At 46.1% G+C, this 18,748-nt stretch overlaps 1 protein-coding gene across 3 annotated transcripts in view; it reads left to right on the forward strand.

Moving 5' to 3' along the window:
- The window catches only part of SLC20A2 (solute carrier family 20 member 2), a 113,899-nt gene that overhangs the window by 29,671 nt on the left and 65,480 nt on the right, over positions 1-18,748 (forward strand). Inside the window, exon 1 of one of the 3 annotated variants that reach the window (XM_055566989.1) lies at positions 6,459-7,484. The exons of the other annotated variants lie outside the window; for them this stretch is intronic. The gene's annotated coding sequence lies outside the window, so the exon portion shown is untranslated. Of the gene's footprint in view, positions 1-6,458; positions 7,485-18,748 lie in introns of those variants that run through there. 3 annotated transcript variants of the gene reach the window in all.

Here is an 18,748-nt window from a genome sequence, read left to right on the forward strand (position 1 = left end):
GGAATTCCATCACCTCCACTAGCTTTGTTCGTAGTGATGCTTTCTAAGGCCCACTTGACTTCATATTCCAGGATGTCTGGCTCTAGGTCAGTGATCACACCATCATGATTATCTGGGTTGTGAAGATCTTTTTTGTACAGTTATTCTGTGTATTCTTGCCACCTCTTCTTAATATCTTCTGCTTCTGTTAGGTCCATACCATTTCTGTCCTTTATCAAGCCCATCTTTGCATGAAATGTTCCTTTGGTATCTCTGATTTTCTTGAAGAGATCCCTAGTCTTTCCCATTCTGTTGTTTTCCTCTATTTCTTTGCATTGATCGCGAAGAAGGCTTTCTTATCTCTTCTTGTTATTCTTTGGAACTCTGCATTCAGATGTTTATCTCTTTCCTTTTCTCCTTTGCTTTTCACTTCTCTTCTTTTCACAGCTATTTGTAAGGCCTCCCCAGGCAGCCATTTTGCTTTTGTGCATTTCTTTTCCATGGGAATGGTCTTGATCCCTGTCTCCTGTACAATGTCACAAACCTCATTCCATAGTTCATCAGGCACTCTATCTATCAGATCTAGTCCCTTAAATCTATTTCTCACTTCCACTGTATAATCATAAGGGATTTGATTTAGGTCATACCTGAATGGTCTAGTGGTTTTCCCTACTTTCTTCAATTTCAGTCTGAATTTGGCAATAAGGAGTTCATGGTCTGAGCCACAGTCAGCCCCTGGTCTTGTTTTTGCTGACTGTATAGAGCTTCTCCATCTTTGGCTGCAAAGAATATAATCAGTCTGATTTCAGTGTTGACCATCTGGTGATATCCATGTATAGAGTCTTCTCTTGTGTTGTTGGAAGAGGGTGTTTGTTATGACCAGTGCATTTTCTTGGCAAAACTCTATTAGTCTTTGCCCTGCTTCATTCCATATTCCAAGGCCAAATTTGCCTGTTACCCCAGGTGTTTCTTGACTTCCTACTTTTGCATTCCAGTCCCCTATAATGAAAAGGACATCTTTTTTGGGTGTTAGTTCTAAAAGGTGTTGTAGGTCTTCATAGAACCGTTCAACTTCGGCTTCTTCAGCGTTACTGGTTGGGGCATAGACTTGGATGCCTGTGATACTGAATGGTTTGCCTTGGAAACGAACAGAGATCATTCTGTTGTTCTTGAGATTGCATCCAAGTACTGCATTTCGGACTCGTTTGTTGAAAGCTTATCAGCAGGCAAATTCACATGTTACTTTCTCCAAGGTGCCTTTCTTGACTAACCCCAGCAGAAGATTCCTGGTGGAATGGATTTTTACCCTTTGGGATGCTCACTGATTACCCTCTTACATGGTGGAACGTTTATGTATGTGCCGTCGTGTCTTCTATCGGATTATAAGCCTCTTGGAGGCAGCTCTGTCACTAACACCATGTTGTCTACCATCTTGGGCATCCCGCCGTTTGTTCAAATCTCGTTAATGCTTGGGAGTTTTGGAATGGCAGGAAGCAGTTGTTTAGCAAGTGTCTGTTAAATGGATGACTCTTAGGAATGCATGGTGAGGATAAATTTTCCCCGTGGACTTCTAAGGATACTTAAAAAGATCAACTGTCTAAAATAAGTATTTAAACAGCAGCAGTAATATTGCTGCCTTTATTTTTACAGTCCTGATACAATTGTTAAAAATTATGCAGAATTAGCTGTTTATCAAAGTCTTAAAAAAGAACTGTCTTGAAGAATTGGCTACTGTGTATATATATTTTTAGCTTACAGAAGTGCAGAAGAAAAAGTTTTATTCTTTGAATCCGTTTTCTCTGCTCACATGTGCATAAATGGTACTCTTAATCCATTTCTGAAGTATTAGGATGGACTGAACAGCCGTGAACGTGGCGTGCTGCAGTCCATGGGGTTGCAAAGAGTCAGACAGGACTGAGCAACTGAACTGAACAGTCCAACTGAATGTGAACTATACCCATGTAATCAGTCTGAAGGCCAGGATAGAGAATCATCTTTTAAAAACCTGTTTTTATTTGTTTATTTATCTGTGGCTGTACTGGGTCTTTGTGGCTGCACACAGGCTTTCTCTAGTTGCGATGCGTGGCCTTCTCATTGTTGTGGCTTCTCGTATTGCCGAGTGCGGGCTTCAGGAGTTGCGGCTCCAGCTCTAGGGCTTCGGCAGGCTCAGTAGTTGTGGTGTGAGGGCTTAGCTGCACCTCGGCATGTGGGATCTTCCCAGACCAGGGATCGAACCTGGGTCTCCTACATTGGTAGGCAGATTTTTTTTTTTTTTTTTTTACCACGGAGTCACCAGGGAAGCCCGAGAAGTCATTTCTTTAGCGGAGAGCTGTAGCCTTGAAGACCACATAGATTAGTTTGGCTCAAAAGTTTGTTCAGGTTTCCCTATAAAAGGATGCAGAAAAACCTGAATGAACTTTTTAACCAACCCCATATTTGTTTCTAATTATAGGACGAAACAAATAAAGCTTAAACTTAACCATTTTAGCAGTTTCACATTCAGACCGTATCACTGTTTCATTTTAGTTTGAGTAACATGCTGGTGGATAGGACAAAGTAATTGTAGTAATCAGAACTGTGGGTTTTTTAAAAAAGAGAATTGTGGGTTTTTAAGAGTAAGATAGACACAGATTAGTCTGAGAGGGTTTCATTGGAAAGTAAGGGGATGGACCGTTTACAGACTGTTTGAAGATTGTGTATCTGTGAGTTTTCGCTGTGTAACAGGCCTCCTAATTCTAGCAGCCAGGAAAAGCAAGCCTGAAGTCTCACGGTTCCGTGGGTCACCCGGGTGACTCTTCTGGTTGGATGGTGCTAGCCAGTTGGTCTCTGAAGTCAGCTGGCAGCCTGGCTGGGGCCGCCTGGCCTGGGGTGGCCTCCAAGCCTGTGGGGGCCATCGTCGGGCTGGCTGTGGTGGGGCTTCAGTGCAGATGGCAGGTCTGTGCCCCATGCAGTCTTACCCTCAGAAGGTTAGGTGGGCGTCCAGGGGTGGTCTCGGTGCCCTGAAGTGCAGCCGGAGCGGAGGCTGGCTCCCCGACCCCGGGCCTGCACTAAAGTCTCTGCCTTATGCTTGCTGTTGCCCTGCAGACCAAGCCCAGAGTCGGTGTGGGCCGGGGCTCCCCCGGGGTGTGGGTCCAGGGAAGTGGGAGCCGATGGGGGTATTACCGTCCCATTGCCCGGACACGGAACTTGTGCTAACGGTCGCTCAGTGTCCCTCGGCTCTGAGCCAGCCCTCGGCTCCCAGCACACACTGCTGGAGTGGAGGACACCTAAGCCGGCTGCCCAGGCCGCAGAGTTTTCAGAGCCAAATTTACAGGCCCTGGCTTCCCTGCAGCATGTCACGATCATTTGGAGCCCCTTTCAACCTTTTATTCTTTGAAGCTTTGAACCGTCAAAGCAGGAAGCCTCTCACCCTCCCTCAGTAACGTCCCAGTCGGGGGCTGTGGGTGTAAAGGCGGCAGTTTACTGGGAGCGTGTGCCCGGCGGGTGCCGGCGGCTGGAGTCCTTGCCATCCCTTGATGTCGCATTGCCGCCCCTGTTTTACGGGGCAGGTGGGGAAGTGGACTCACACAGGTCAGCTGAATTGCCCAAGGTCAGAGTGGTGCCCAAGGTCAAGCGGGTGGGTTAGGAGCTGCCTTTTGAACTCAGATTTTTCTGACTTTCTCCCCAGTGGACTGGTGATGGTTTTTTGTTTTTGTTTTTTTTTTTTTTTGAGCATGAAGCCATTGAGTACCCTTCATGCCATCCTCTGAAAAACTGGTGACCATGAAATGTGAATTTTCCCCCTTTTCTGCTTCTTTCCCACCCTGTCCTTCACTAGTTGGAATAAATCACCAGGTTTAATTTGAAGATGATGAATACCTCAGAGAGGAAACGTTCCTGCTGGTTCCAGATGTCCTTTTTAAAAATATGTTAGAATAATTAATCTCTCTGTGACTCTTGGAGATTTCAAAATAAAATGCAGAATCCTGAGATAGCCTAAAACATATATTTAAAATTTTAGGGGAGAGGGATAAATCAGGACTTTGGGAGTAGCATGTACATACCATATTAAATATATACAAAATAGAGAACAGAGACCTGCTATATATTAGCACAGAGAACTATGCCCAATATCTTCTAATATCCTATGTGGGAAGAGAATCTGAAATAGAATATGTTATAACTGAACCACGTTGCTGAACACCTGAAACGAACACACACTGTAAATCAATTATACGTGAATAAAACAGTTAATTTACATTCATGAGAAATAACCATCATTTAAGAATGAAACTGTGCCCCCTGTCTCGTGCACTCCCCTAGTATGCAGCACAGAGCTGCGCGTCTTCAGGGTCGCAGGAACCGTGTGTGTGGCGGGTGGGGAGTGGCGGTCTGTCCGTCTCACTCAAGACGTGTGCTCCTGGACGGTGCAGAGGCCTTGTCTTTCCCGTCTTCTGTGTCCTCAGCACTGGGTCCTGGGGTGGGAACGTTCCAGTGCTTGTTACCTGGTCCCATACGTGGACTCTATGCCCAGGGATAGGCTCTGTTCTGCTGTCTCCTCCGTTTCGTCCGTCTGCCCTCCTCTTAGCCCTTTCTTTCTCTTTTCTAAGTCATCTTCCTCCCATCTCAGTTTGTCTGAGTTCCTCAGCTTTCCCTTTCTCCCACCCTCTCATTGGCAGTTTTTCTATTCACTATCTGTTTTCTTTTTAATGTTTTATATTGGAGTATAATTGATTTACGATGTTGTGGGTTAGTTTCAGGTGTGCTATCTTTGTGACATGTTGAAATGACCGTATCTTGGATATATGGAGTTCAATTTAAAAAATTATTAAAATTAATTTCACCTGTTTATTTTTACTTTTTTAACGTGATTTGAAATTTTTGAATTACAGAAGTAGCTTGCTCCAGTGGGTCCTTATCCAGGTCAGTTCATTAACTTGAGTTTTTGTTTTGATTTCTTGGATCTGCTGGACTGGAGACCCACAGATCACCTCCCCTCACTGGCACGGCTCTGCCTCCCTCCCCCCGCCCCGCCCCACAGTGTGTGACCTCAAACAGGAAGGCTTTCCCTTACTTTTAAATGATGCCCAGAGATTTCTCTCTCCTGTCACAGGTATGCCCAGGACAGAGTACAGTTGACCCCTACATTCTTCTCGCTAACGAAAAGGGAACAGCAGGGTGACTCATAGACACTGGAAGATACACTATTTACTTTGGAATGTTTCAGTTCTTGGCTCTTGGGACAGGTGTGGCCACTGTTGAAAGAAACAGTGTAGTCATACTCACCGTACTTGACATGTGAAGACCTGGAGCACTGCCCAGCGTCCCCTGCCTTCAGCGTCAGGACGTGGGATCCACTCCCTTGTTTCTCTCTGATGCCAGATTCAATGCATAGCTGCTTATGGTGTGTTGGCTTTTTTGTTTGTGGAGGGAAGAAGTACTGTTTGGCTTAGAAACTCTTTGACTGCGCCGTGACATAGTAAGTTAAGGATCATTGTATCGAAAATAGCCTCACGATGTCCTCCTTTGCTGCTGAGAATTCAAGAGTAAGTTCACTGTAGATCACAGAGAATTGATCGTATTCACCCAAGGTCAGTCATCTTTGATAAGTACCAACTTCTTTCCTCTGGGCTCGGGGTGGGGTGCCCCACCTCAGGGACTTGGGTTGGGGTGGTTGATGAGCGCAGCTACCATCTCATGGGGGGTGAGCAAGTCCTGGCTTCCGCTGCCTAAAGCTGGGCTCTGGGGGTGGAAACACCCAGACTGGCTGCCCACAGTTTTTGTAAACAGCCAGAAGGGGGATTGTGCTCATGCCAGTGAAAACCAAGCCGTTCACCACTTTGGGTGGCGTGCCACATGTGCCGGTGCTTTGTCAGGACAGGGTCAAGTCTTGCGGCTCCGTGTCACCTGCCTGTGCCACAGTTGACCCGGGATTTGGGGAGCTGAGCAAAATAAATCTCCTGAAATCTAAACTGCATATGACATTTTAAAATTAGAAAAACAAACAGCTCTGACAAGATTTGCAGGATTATAGCTAAATAGTTAATATGGAAGACATGCCATGGAGTGGTTAGAAGGCGGGGTGGAATAATCCCGTGTTGATTTAGCGAAAAGCATGGAACAAGCCGTTGAATTTCCCTGTTTGCCCAAATGTTTAAAAAACAAAATGGAAAAATGACATCTCCCAGAGATGTTCGGAGATTTGATTGATGTTCATGCCTTGATATCTCTCATGAAGTAGCCAATAAGAGCAAAATATATTATAAGAACTCAAATGTCCACAACAAGCTAGTGTGAACCATCTTGAGTAGATACTAAGGAGTTTGGTGTCCTTGACCTGGGTTGTACTTACTGAGGCAGTTTGTATTTTTCAAAGAAAGTTCCGTGCCACCTCTGTGTACTTGGGGTCTTTAACTGTCAACTTGAGCTTCAACACGATTTATAGATGGTCTGCCACCTATAAAGGACAGTTGACCAGTTCTAGCCAGCCAGGCAGTTAAATGCACTTCAAAATGCTTCTTGCTAAGGATGATGGCTTTTGCGAATATTTGAGATGTTTATTCTCAGTTGTAGTCTATTAGTAAACCTGCATCCTCATAGCGACTCCTTGGGAGGTGCAGAAGACAAAGCCAGAGAGCAAATAAATTAGTTCATTATGTAGCGAGAAAAAAAACTTTTGTTTAAGGTTCTTTGTTGATAGACTTATTGGTATGTGTCTTGGATGCCTGTTCAGTTTTACATAGTACCAGATCTGGGCTTCCCCCGTGGCTCAGTGGTAAAGAATCCGCCTGCCAGTTCAGGAGACGCAGGTTCCATCTGTGGATAGGGAAGATCGCCTGGAGAAGGAAATGGCAACCCACTCCAGTATGCTTGCCTGGGGAAATCCCATGGACAGAGGAGCCTGGCAGGCTGCAGTCGACGGGGGTCACCAAAGAGTCAAACGCAACTTAAGCAGACCAAACAACAGTACCAGGTCTGATCGTGCTATGTAAATAATCTGAGTGAATGTCCCTTGACTTTTTTTTTTTCTTGTGAAGAGCACACAGCACTGCCACCTTGTTGCCAAAGTTTTGTCTGATTTGAAAGAGCTGAAAAATCCAGTGAGTGCCTGTGCTGAAAAAGAGCTCGCCCTCTCCGTGGGCCGGCACTTGTGAAAACAGCGAGGAAGGAGATAGCACCGGGGGACCGCATTCAGTAATTAGCATAATCACGATGCTCTGTATTGTTCGAAGGGCACGCCCCTTGGCCGGAGCTCCCATTAAGAGGACACCGATGTTGTCCCAGTGAATAAATCCCGGCGCGTATGATGCGGATCAGCGAGTTCCTGCGGGCTGCGCCGGTGCGGTTAATTTTAGCAGGGGGTTTGTTCTATGAGTTGTAAAACTGTCTACCCGAGTAGAAGTTAGTAAGCTGAAATGTGACTTCTCGGCCAGTGTGGGAGAAGCCTATTTTAGACTTAGACTGTGTTGGCGATCGGGAGAGCGGTCTCTGAAGGATTGCAGTCCCCATTTCCTTTGAAAGTTCTTGTAAGTACCGGCTGAATCTTCCGGATTTCTCCTTGTTCTTTTCGCCCTAAGGTCTCCCTCATGTTGCTGTCCATTGTCATTTTATCTCTTGGGAAAACGGGGAACTCTGGGCTGAGTGCTTTAGAGGCTGCTAAGAACGGTGGCCAAAGGTTTTTCCTTAAACATATCTCACTGCAGGAAACCTGCCTCACTTGATTTTCCCAAGAGAAAGTATTTGATTCTTACTATTTTTATCTTTGCAAAAGCAATCCGTGCATTGTTGCATACTTTATCTGTTGAAATATTTGATTAATGGAATGGTGTGTCATTGAGCTTTATTTTCAGTGGTGACCTAACTCTTAGAGGGGGAAAAGGTTGAAATTGGACTCCTGATATACCTACTGTGAGCTACAGGTTTATGTACAGATGTAATGGGAGTGTCAAATGTAATTTTGTGAAATGTGTAGGTAGTTTTTGTTAAAGGAGGATTTGGTGCCTAAAAATAGACCCATGTCTAAAGAGAAGCCCTTAAAAAATAAAATAAATTTAAGAGGAAGCCTTTGAAAAAGTAATTGAACTTATCCTCTAGAAGATTGGGTTAGGGATCAGAATTAACCAAAGGTCAGGAAATTCCCTAGCTCAACTGCTTTTAATTCAACAAGTCATTGCCAACTTAAGTTTGGACTGAGGAAAACAAGATTTTAATGTAGAATCATTTTAATTACGTCTGAATCACCTGGCTTGGTTCAAAGTGTTTTAATTCACAAGACGCTGACTTCATGCCAGACAACTTGCTTATAACACAGAGCCTGGCAGGAATTCCTTTATCAATTAACATGTATATTCCCTCCCCAGCCCTGGGAATGTCGATTTTAATGAAACAGTTCTAATGCTCCCAGGCATCAGGGTTCCATCCTCTGGGCCCAGGGGAAGGCATACCCTCAGATGCCTTTTTCCATTTGGAAAGCTTTATTTAAAGACTTCTTTGTTACTATGTATTGTCCGATTTTAAATCCCAACAACCCAAGGTGCCAACAATGAAAGGAAATGTTTCAGGGTACATTTAGTAGGAAAAGAATGTAAGACGGGAAAATAGAATTGAGGGCTTGGTCTATTTTTGGAAGGAAACTTTATTTTTTTTAAACTGAAGTCTTTTTATTGAGCAGAAGAGAAATTTGCTGTCCAAATTCATTGCAATTATAACAGAAAAGTCTGTAATGTCATCTTCAGCAGTTGAAGGGACTTTGTTCCAGGATCTCCTTTGGAATATATACTTTTATCCAAAGAAAGTAACTGTTCTTATTCTTTCTTTTAACTGTTAATGAAGTACCATCAGAATCTCAGTGGAGTGTTTTTAGAGTTACATTGTGGTTGGGTGTTAGATCCTCCTCAAGCTATTATTCAGCCACTCAACTGTAGTTTAGTCCTGCAAAAAAAAACTCGTGTAAGATTTGTCCATTTTTAAAAATTTAACAGAAGGATGTTTCCCAAGGTGTTTTTACTACGAGGAAGCATATGTGCTTTTAGGAGGAGTTGCTAAAATGCTCGTAAACACTTTCCGAGTGTTTGTTTTCATGATTTATGTGCCGTGAGAGAGTGATCCAGGAGAGGAGGTGATGTCAGTGTTGGTGTGGGAATGTCAGGAGGGTTTGCTGGAGCGGAGACCCTCCTCCTGCGGCTCACCGGTGCCTGGGGAAAGGAAGGGGTCTCCCAGGAAGGGACGGGGGTCTCAGTGTGCTCCTGGGAAGAGACCGGACTGCTTGTGACCTTGACTGTGACCTTGGCCGTGACCAATCACAGTGAGCTCAACACATAGTCACCAGCAGGAGGTCCAGATGCTGAGAAACGCGGGCAGCTTTGTGGCCTGGGGAAGGAACCCAGAGCCCTTGGCTCCAGCCGTGTGTAGCCATGTGTCAGACACGCCTGTGCTGTCCATCGTCCCCCTGCACCTGACTCTGCACGTGTGTCCTCCAGCCTGCTTAAGCTGCTCTCCCTGGCCGCCTGCCCTCCTGTCCTCAGCCTCCCCCTCTTAAAATAGTCCTAGCCCCGGAGGCTGACAACTCCTGATCACAGGAGATTGCTTTTCCTGGGATTTCATTCCTAGAGAAGAGCCTTCTGCTCTGAAGCTTTGAGGGGTTTTCGGGAACGCAGAGAGGCGCCTTCTCTCTGGGTCCCCTTTATCCTCTGTCAGCATGGCCAGAAGGGAACTGAAATGATCTAACAGGTTGCCCTTTGGTTGGGAGCCTAATGCAGGTGCTCAGTGATCACACTTCTAGAATGTTCTCTTTCAGAAGGAAACCTTGCAGGAATAGGGCTTGATCCACTGAGTTTTTCACTGTTTCATCTGGCATGAAAGGAGCAGTGAGCAGAGGGTGTCTTCCGCACTGCGCGTCTCGGGCACAAGAGTATGGTAATAGGATCTGGGCCCCGGCAGGAATGCCAAGAGCTCCTGGACGTGCTGAGAGACTATTGTTATTTAGCATGTATGAAGCACCCCCAGAGCCATACAATGCACAAAGAAAGCGTAGTTCCTATACTCCAGGAGCCCACGTGCTCATGTTAGGTGGGACGCATAGCGCGGGCCCGACTTGACACTGAGTGAACTGGCAGAGCCAGGAAGAGAGGAAGAAAAGGAGAACACGGGGGGGGGGGGGGTGGGGGGGCGGGGGCCTGTGGGCTGCTGTCTCCATCTGGGCTCCTGCCTCGTAGGGGTCGGGCAGCCAGCAGAGCCGCCGGGCCCTGCTCCCCTGCCTCTCCCTGCCGCTGGGCAAGGGATGGAGGTGAGAGGCCCCCAGGGCCCGGTCCACGGCCCAGGGTCACTGTGGCGAGTCCCACACAGGGAAGGGGACCAGGAGCTTCACCTGCAGCTGGAAAGCACCTGTTATTCATCTGTAGAGGAGGCAGCTTGACACATGTGTACGCTCAGCTGCTCAGTCGTGTCCAACTCTTTGCGACCCCAGAGACTGTAGCCCACCAGGCTCCTCTGTCTATGGGATTTTCCAGGCAAGAATGCTGGAGTGGGTTGCCATTTTCTCCTCCAGGGGATCTTCCCAATCCAGGGATCGAACCTGCATCTCCTGCGTTTCCCGCGTTGGCAGGTGGATTCTTTACCACTGAGCCACCTGGAAGCTCCTATTAGCTCCATTATTGCCCCCAGAAACATCCAGAGCACCATCTAGCCTGTGCATGAACCACCTACACGTTCAAACATGTTATAAATGTAAGGAGCATCTTTCTCCATACAGTGATATTTGGGTAGAAATCTGATATTTGGGTTCCAGACTTTCTCTCCCTCTTAAAAACTGATACACAATTGAACAGGTTACTTCGCCCAGTTGGGGATGTTGGGTCAACTGTTACATTAGTTAGAGAAAGGCTTTGAGCTTCTTGGAAGAAAGGCATTTCCCAAGGTCAGCCCAGTGTTACTGCAGCCCATAAAGGAGTCAGAATGGCATGAATCAGAGGGCACTCATAAGGCAGGTGCGGATGTGAGAGATTAATACCCAGGAGGATGTGGTGTGAGTCATTTTCCCTTTATGTTCAACCTCATCCCATCTCTGACTAAGGCTCCAGGCCTATTTCACAGCCCCACAGCTAAGAGGGCTTCAGAGAGAGCTCGACAGAGAACCTCAGAAATGATTAAAGGCCTGAAAAACGATGCCTATAAAAGATGTCAGGAACTTCTATTATTTAGCCAAGAGGAGGAAAAAAATGACCAGGGGGGGCTCTTGAATTGTTATTCCGGCATCTGTATTCCAGGGCCAGGGGACAGAGGCCAGCTGGTGTCCAGCTTGTTGAGGATGTAAGGGTTTGGTCCAGTGACGGTTAGGGCAGAACCGTGGCTCTCATGGTGCAGCCAGCCTTAGTCCCACCTGGGAGCTAGTGAAAAATGCACATTCTCGGGCCCCACCCAGGACCCGTTGATTCAGAAACTATGGGGAGGGGGGAGGGCCCAGCAATCTCTGTTTTAACTCACTCCCCAAGTGATTCAGATGAAGTTGGAGGACCCCTGGACAAGGTGCAGAGAGAGAAGAGTCTTATAAAATGGGGAATTGGGGTACTGGAAGAGGTAAGCTGTTTTCCTGAAGCCATCGAAACCTGGGTCTTGTTTGCAGAGTTTTCAGTATCCCGTCCGAAGTCAGGAGTTAAATGACCTGTCCGAGTCCCCGCCAGCCTTCCCTCCTCTCTGCATTTCCCGTCACTTGGAGAAGACTAATAATTAACCAGGAGAATTTTGCAGTTACTTTTGTGAGCTCAGTAGTTAGGCCCCTGCCCGCGTCAGATGGGGAGCAGATGAGAGGCCGATGCAGTCACGCGGTGCCGTCAGGTGTCACCGGCTCTGCTCTGTACAGCGCGTCATTGAACAGACTGTCTCCTCGGGGCTTTTCAGCAGCCACCGGTGGGCAAGTTTGATCAGCGGTGAAAACGGGGGCCCCTTGGTGCCAGTCCGTGGCCCCTCCATGTCACAGGATGCTGTGACAGTCCCCGTGTCGGGGGGACTCGTCTCCCTCTCAGAAGCAGGGCGGCTGGGGGGAGTGACCCTACCCCACTCCCCCCTCTGTGTCCCTTGCACTGCGGGAACGCTGACCCATGCTTGCACGGGGACTTCCATCTGACACCTGGAGGCTGGAGACAGGGGCACCTCGATATATTGTGTGAGTGGGTCTCTCCCGAGCCGGGGCACGGGGGCCTGTTTACCCTGCAGCAAACAGCCAGCCAGACACATAGTAGGCGCTTCACACAAATAAAGTGAATCATTCCATCGTAGTGTCCAAGGCCACAGGTGCCCTGCCTCCATCCATGTGATGAATGACCTAGAGTCAGGCGGCTCGCCATTCGGGCCTCCCCAGTCCAGATGCTCCAGCCTAAGCGTCCCTCCCCGCCCTCCATCTTGCACGTAATACAGAAGCATCTCAGTTTCATGGTCTTTGCCCTTTTGTACATTCTTCCTGTGTGATTTGCTTGAAGGAGTGGTCTGGGGTGGAAAGCAGAAACTCCAAAGAGTGTGTCTGTCCGTCTGTTACACCCTGTATGGCGTTTGGGACAATCAGCGCTCTCTGCAATCCAAGTGAAGGAAGGGTTCCCTGAGGACATGTTCTCACACTGCTGCCTAGAAAGTGTCAGCGGGAGTGGGCTGCTGTCCCCAGAGAGGCCGTGTCCAGCCTGGACCCGGCCCGGAGGCCCTCGGAGCTTGGCCCTGAGAGCTGGAACGGGGGCACCCTCAGCGTTTGTTCTCAGTTACGCATTTGCAGAGGAGTCCGCATTCCTTCAGGTGAGGGCAGTGTGGCACGGATCCCAGTGTGCCCCGTCACGGGAGGCAGAGGGTGGAGGTGGCAGGTGCGTTCTGCGAGTTGTCACCCAGTCCTCAGACCTTGTTATCTTGGAACAAACAGACTTCTCAGACGTGAGGCCGCGTGCACCGTCATGTCCCACGTCTGTGTCACGTGTCACGCACACCGTATGTGAGGCCTGGTCCATGTTCTGGTTGCACCCAGAGAACACAGGTTTATCTCAGCAATTCAGAAGCAGAGATGGCTGACTCTGAACACCTTGGATCTGCCCCTGAATTGAACATACTGTCTTTTAAACTCCTGAACTCTCAGTAACTATATATCCAATAGAGGAAATGCCCAGTGGCTAGTTGATTTGGTTCTTCACAATAGCAGGCAAAGGCTATTTTCATTGCTATACAAAGAAAAGTGACGGAATAGTCTTTCTTTTGGTATTTTCACCCTGGCAACAATAATTTTGTTTCTAAAGTCAGTCATATCTAGTCGAGAGATGTGTCATTACAAATGAGAATGGTTAGGTCATTTGGGATTAGCTTTATCTCATGGCAGTTGGTGAATCAAAAACTGTAACTACTTTGAAAGGAGAGAAAAGGAAAACTCCTTAGTTTTTAATTAGAAAGAATTACTGACCTAATAATTCAAAGATCCCCAGAAACAACCTAATAAGGTGCATGGACCGTAGCCCGCCGGGCTCCTCTGTCCACGGGATTCTCCAGGCAAGGATACTGCATAGCCGTTCCCTTCCCCAAGAGATGCTTCTGACCTGGGGATCAAACCCGGGTCTCCCACATCACAGGCAGGTTCTTTACCATCTGAGCCACCAGGGAAGCCAAATAATTTATGGTCCTGCCCCATAATGCAGCACGCTGCAGCTGTTTGAAATGATGGTGTTAGATGTCTATGGAGTAAAAAAACTAGCAGGTTACAAAAAAGCTTACATATCAGCTCATTTTTTGAATGGAAGATATTTTTAAATGGGTATTCATAGCTTTAATTCCTTGTTTAAAAGGAAGGCAGTTATATGCACATAAAAAATAATGCAGTGCCCCAAATATGACAACAGTTAGCTGTAGGAATGAGCTCATGTTTTCCCCTGGCTTTCTGGTTACCTGTATTTTAGGCTTTTGTCTTCAGTGAGCATATATGACTTGTGAAATAATGAAAACCTTTCTTTTCAAAGCAGAACTGTTGTAATTCATTTTTACTTTGACTTTTATATTTTATTTGATTCAGCAGTGGCCTCTCGGTGGCTTGCGTAACTAATTCCTCCCCCTGAGGATAAAGCGAGCACACCCAAGTGTACACAGAAACAGTGGTCATCTTGCAGCGGTGGGCTAGGAGCAGTGTTCCTTGTTTGACTTTCTCCTTTTCTGTATGTACCAAAAATTTTATATGCATGCATGTTGGGCTTCCCAGGTGGTGCTAGTGGTAAAGAACCTGCTTACCAATGCAGGGAGGCATGGGTTCCATCCCTGGGTCGGGACGATCCCCTGGAAAAGGAAATGGCAACCCACCCCAGTATTCTTGCCTGGGGAGTCCCATGGACAGCGGAGCCTGGCGGGCTATGGTCCACGGGGTCACAGAGGGTCAGGCACCACTGAGCACACGCGTTCCAGGCACAGGCGAAAGGCATCCGGCAGGGGTCTGCTTTGTGACCTCAGTGCTCCAGAGGTTCCGTGAACTGTCCCACGAATCTCAGTTTGGCCAGGTTCACAGAGAAAACAGTGGCACCCCACTCCAGTACTCTTGCCTGGAAACTCCCATGGATGCAGGAGCCTGGTAGGCTGCAGTCCATGGGGTCGCTAAGAGTTGGACACGACTGAACGACTTCACTTTCACTTTTCACTTTCATGCATTGGAGAGGGATGTGACAACCCACTCCAGTGTTCTTGCTTGGAGAATCCCGGGGACGGGGGAGCCTGGTGGGCTGCAGTCCATGGGGTCACACAGAGTCGGACACGACTGAAGCGACTTAGCAGCAGCAGCAGCAGCAGCAGTGTTATGTGGAGACGGAAGGCAGGGAACTGGCAAATAAAACATATTTTTTAAAGTCATTAAAATAGTATGCCTAGCGTTAAGATTATTCACTTAGGCCCAGAATAGCAGAGGGTGGAACCATGGCCGTGGGCTTTGGGTTGTATTTACGCAGCACTTATCTGGGTGGCCTCTGCGTGCATCTCGGCAGCGTTAGCCGAGGTGATAACGGCATAAGAGAGCATCTGCTGCTAGGTTACTGCTGCCAGATGTTCCTGGCATGTCCTTATGGTCTTAATCGGAAGGGTATTTGGGGGAATTGTTTTGGTATTGGTGGTACTTGCCTTAAGAAATTCTTGAGCCATAACAGGAGGCCTCCCTTTCTACCCATTTTGTATGGTGACACGAAAGAATAAATACTTTTGATGGCTGTGGCAAAGGGTTCCCTTTGAAGTCTGTTCAGACGCTAAGCCTTGACCAGAATGAATGGATCCATCACCAGGTTCACTTGGGGACAGAGGTCTGGGTTGAGATTGAGTTGAATCCACTTTCAACAAGACTGATAACCTTAAACTTAAAGCGGAAGCGCCTCGGGAAGCCAGATGGATCACGCTGTGGCCTAACCTTTGGTTCAGAGCCTCTGTTACTCATCAGGAGTCTTTCCCAGAGTCCTGGGAGCCCAGAGAGCTGGTTTTTCAGGTTTCCTTCTTACTGTTTTCATCCTTACAAGGAGCGTCCTTCTCCTCATCCTCTCCTTCCTTTCTTCATCATCTTTGCCTCTTTCTCCTGCAATGGTATGGTTGGAATAATCTCGTAATCCTTCTCCATGCTCTCGCCTTCCCCAGGAAGTAAAGACACATCCCACATGGATTTATCATCTTCTTCTCTGGGCAGGGGAGGGGAAAGGAGCAGTGGGTGAACCCTTTAACTCAAATAGTCAGATAGCCAGTGGATGGAGCTCTGTTCCTGGGAGGATATGTTGATGGCAGCCACATCAGCATATCCTCGCTGCCAAGTGGGTCCAACTTCCATTGAGTCACAGATTCCTCCTGCGTTAAGTGGGAGCACAGACTTGTATCAAGATGAGTAAGTCGGAAGTTACAGTTTGATTGACAGAAGGCTTTGCCAGTTGATTAGCATGAAGGAAGAGAGAACCTTTTTAGAGGAGAGAAAGCAGAAAAAAGTATTTCCTGAGGCTCTAGGCTCTGTTAGAAAAGGCAGGAAGCTGATGGCTGTCCAGGGAAAGGGTCATTGAATGTTGGCTTAAAAACTTGGACCGAGTTCATTTTCCTTTTTGGTTTTTTTTTGTTTGTTTGTTCATCTGTTTTTTGTTTGTTTGTTTGTTTGTTTCTGTCTTTTCTCTGAAGACTGAAATCGGAAATGAGAAGGTATGGTTGTACTCAGCGTAGCGAGGTGGCTGGGAATTATAAATGAACTCATCAACGAGTAAGAAAGTTTTTAAAAGAAAGAGGGATTGTTTTCAACCTGACCTGAAATTGGAGTGGCGCTGGAGCAGGGTTGGGGGCCCACTGGGATGGCCCATCACTGTGTGCCTCAGCCTGCCAAGTGGAGTCGAGAATCCCTGGGCACCTGGCAGGCAGCACGCCCACCCTCCTCTGTCAGGCCTGATTTTTGCCATCTCTACTTTTGTGGACATTTTTCTGATATTCCCCCTATCTTTTAAGTCATAATGTCTTCAGGCTCTGTGAGCCTTGTGAGTAACAATTAAGGGAATCCAGAATTTTGACTTGAAGAAAAATGACTTGAAGTCTAATCCAGAAGAGACTTCTTTGGCCAGGTAGAAAAGCTTGACATTATCATGCAGCAGTTATCGTGCATTATCATGCTAACTATTAAGTACTAGAAGGATCTGGTTTTTAGTTTGTATATGTGTTCTGAGATGAAATGATTCCAGTAGGCAATCATATAATAAGAAAGATTTGGTTTTTGTCTCCTTTCAAGAACTCAAGTGATCAATTGGATCTGACTCCAGGTGTAGAAGTATCTTTTCTTAAAAGGCAAATCCAGTCACTTAAAAATTTACATACAGCAAAATTCACTTTTTCTGGTGTACAGCTGAATGAGGTTTTACACATGCGCGGGGGTTTATGCCACCAGCACAGCCAGGATACAGAATACTCCCAGCTCTCCAGCAATTACCCTTGTGCTGCCCCTTTGCTTTCAGATGCTCCCTCCATCCTTTGCTGTCTGAGCAAAGTAGTCTCTAAGCCCCAGACGTTGTGGTAGAGCCTGGAAATCTCACTAGCTAAGGGGGCTTAAGCACAACCTTTGACCTGTAAGTAGCTTATGCTGTCCCATGGGTGATTTCTAGCAAGCCAGACTACAATACAAAGACGTGGGGCATATCTGCGCAGGCACAGCAAGAGCTACACATCGTAGGGAAAGGAGATGTCACCCAAGTCGTCCAGCCAAGTGAACAGCCAAATAACAACACACCTCTGCGGGGTGGGAGTACCAGTAACCAGAGTTGCTACAATATAAGTTGTCCTTTGTAAAATGTCCATTTTTCAAGAAAAATTTATGAGACATGTTAGAGAAACTGAAAAGTGTGATACATACACAGGAGAAGTAAGCAGACAGCAGAGACTGCTTCTGAGGGACCCATTTATTAAACTCAGCAGACAGAGACTTCAGAGCAGCTATTATTATATTATCTTAGTTCAAAATCTAAAATAAACTATTCTGAAAGAATTCAAGGAAAATTGGTGGCAGTGACTCATCAAATAGAGACTATCCTTAAAAGAGATAGAAATGATAAAAAAAAGAACCAAATGTAGTTATGACACCAAAAGCAAAGGTAAGGATAGATAAATTGGGCTACAGCAAAATTTAAAGTTTCTGTATATCAAAGGACACAAGCAATAGAGTGAAAAGTCAACCTACAGAATGGGGGAAAATATTTGTAAATCATATATCCGATAAAGGGCTAGTATCCACAATATAAATATATGAAGAACTCCTACAGCTTAAACAACAGAAAAATAAACTGATTCAAAACTGCGCAGAGGACTTAAATAGACATTTCTCCATACAGATGGCAAGCAAGCACATAAAAAGGTGTGCCAACAGTAATCACTAGAAAAGTGAAAGTCAAACCCACAGTGAGATATCACCTCATGTCCATTGGGATGACTTCTCCTGAAAAAGAATAACAGAGAAAACAGCATGTGGAGAGACTGGAGCCTTTGTGCACTGTTGGTGGGAATGTAAAATGGTGTAGCTGCCATACAAAATAGTATGGTGGTTCCTGAAAAAATTAACATATTTATCATCTGACCCAGAGATTCTGCTTCTGGTTGTATACCCAGAAGAACTGAAAGCAGGGACTCCAAGAGATATTTGTACACCGTTTTAATAGTATTATTCACAATAGCCAAAAAGTAGAAGCAACCCAGAAATCCATCAACAGATGAATGGATAAATAAGATATGGTCCATACATACAATGGACTGTTATTCAGCCGAAAAATAAAAGGGAATTCTGACACATTGCAACAAAGATAAACTTTGAAGACATTATGCTAAGTGAAATAAGACACTCACAAAAAGACAAATAGTGTATGATTTCACTCATGTGATGCACTTAGAACAGTCTGATTCACAGAGACTGAAGGTAGAACTGTGGTGGCCAGGAAGAATGGAAAATTATTGTCTAATTTCAGTTTTTCAGTTTTGTAAGATAAGTTCTATAGGTGGATGGTTGTGATGTTTACACAATGATGTGAATGTACTTAATGTCACTGAACTATACACTTAAAAATAGTTAAATGGTAAATTCTATGCTTATTTTAATCACACTTAAAACATTTTTTTTTAAATGGCAATTTTGGAGTTGAAAAGTACAGTAACCAAAATGAAAAACTCATCAGGAGCCTCCACAGTAGATTTGCATTTTCAGAAGAGAGAAGCAGCAAATTTGAAGATGGAGTGGTAGAAGTTACATAGTCTGAAGAACTGAAAGAAAAAAGGAATGAGGGAAAATGAACAAAGTCTCAGAAAA

The sequence above is a fragment of the Bubalus kerabau genome, chromosome 2 (assembly GCF_029407905.1).
Source record: "Bubalus kerabau isolate K-KA32 ecotype Philippines breed swamp buffalo chromosome 2, PCC_UOA_SB_1v2, whole genome shotgun sequence".
Lineage (NCBI taxonomy): Eukaryota > Metazoa > Chordata > Mammalia > Artiodactyla > Bovidae > Bubalus > Bubalus kerabau.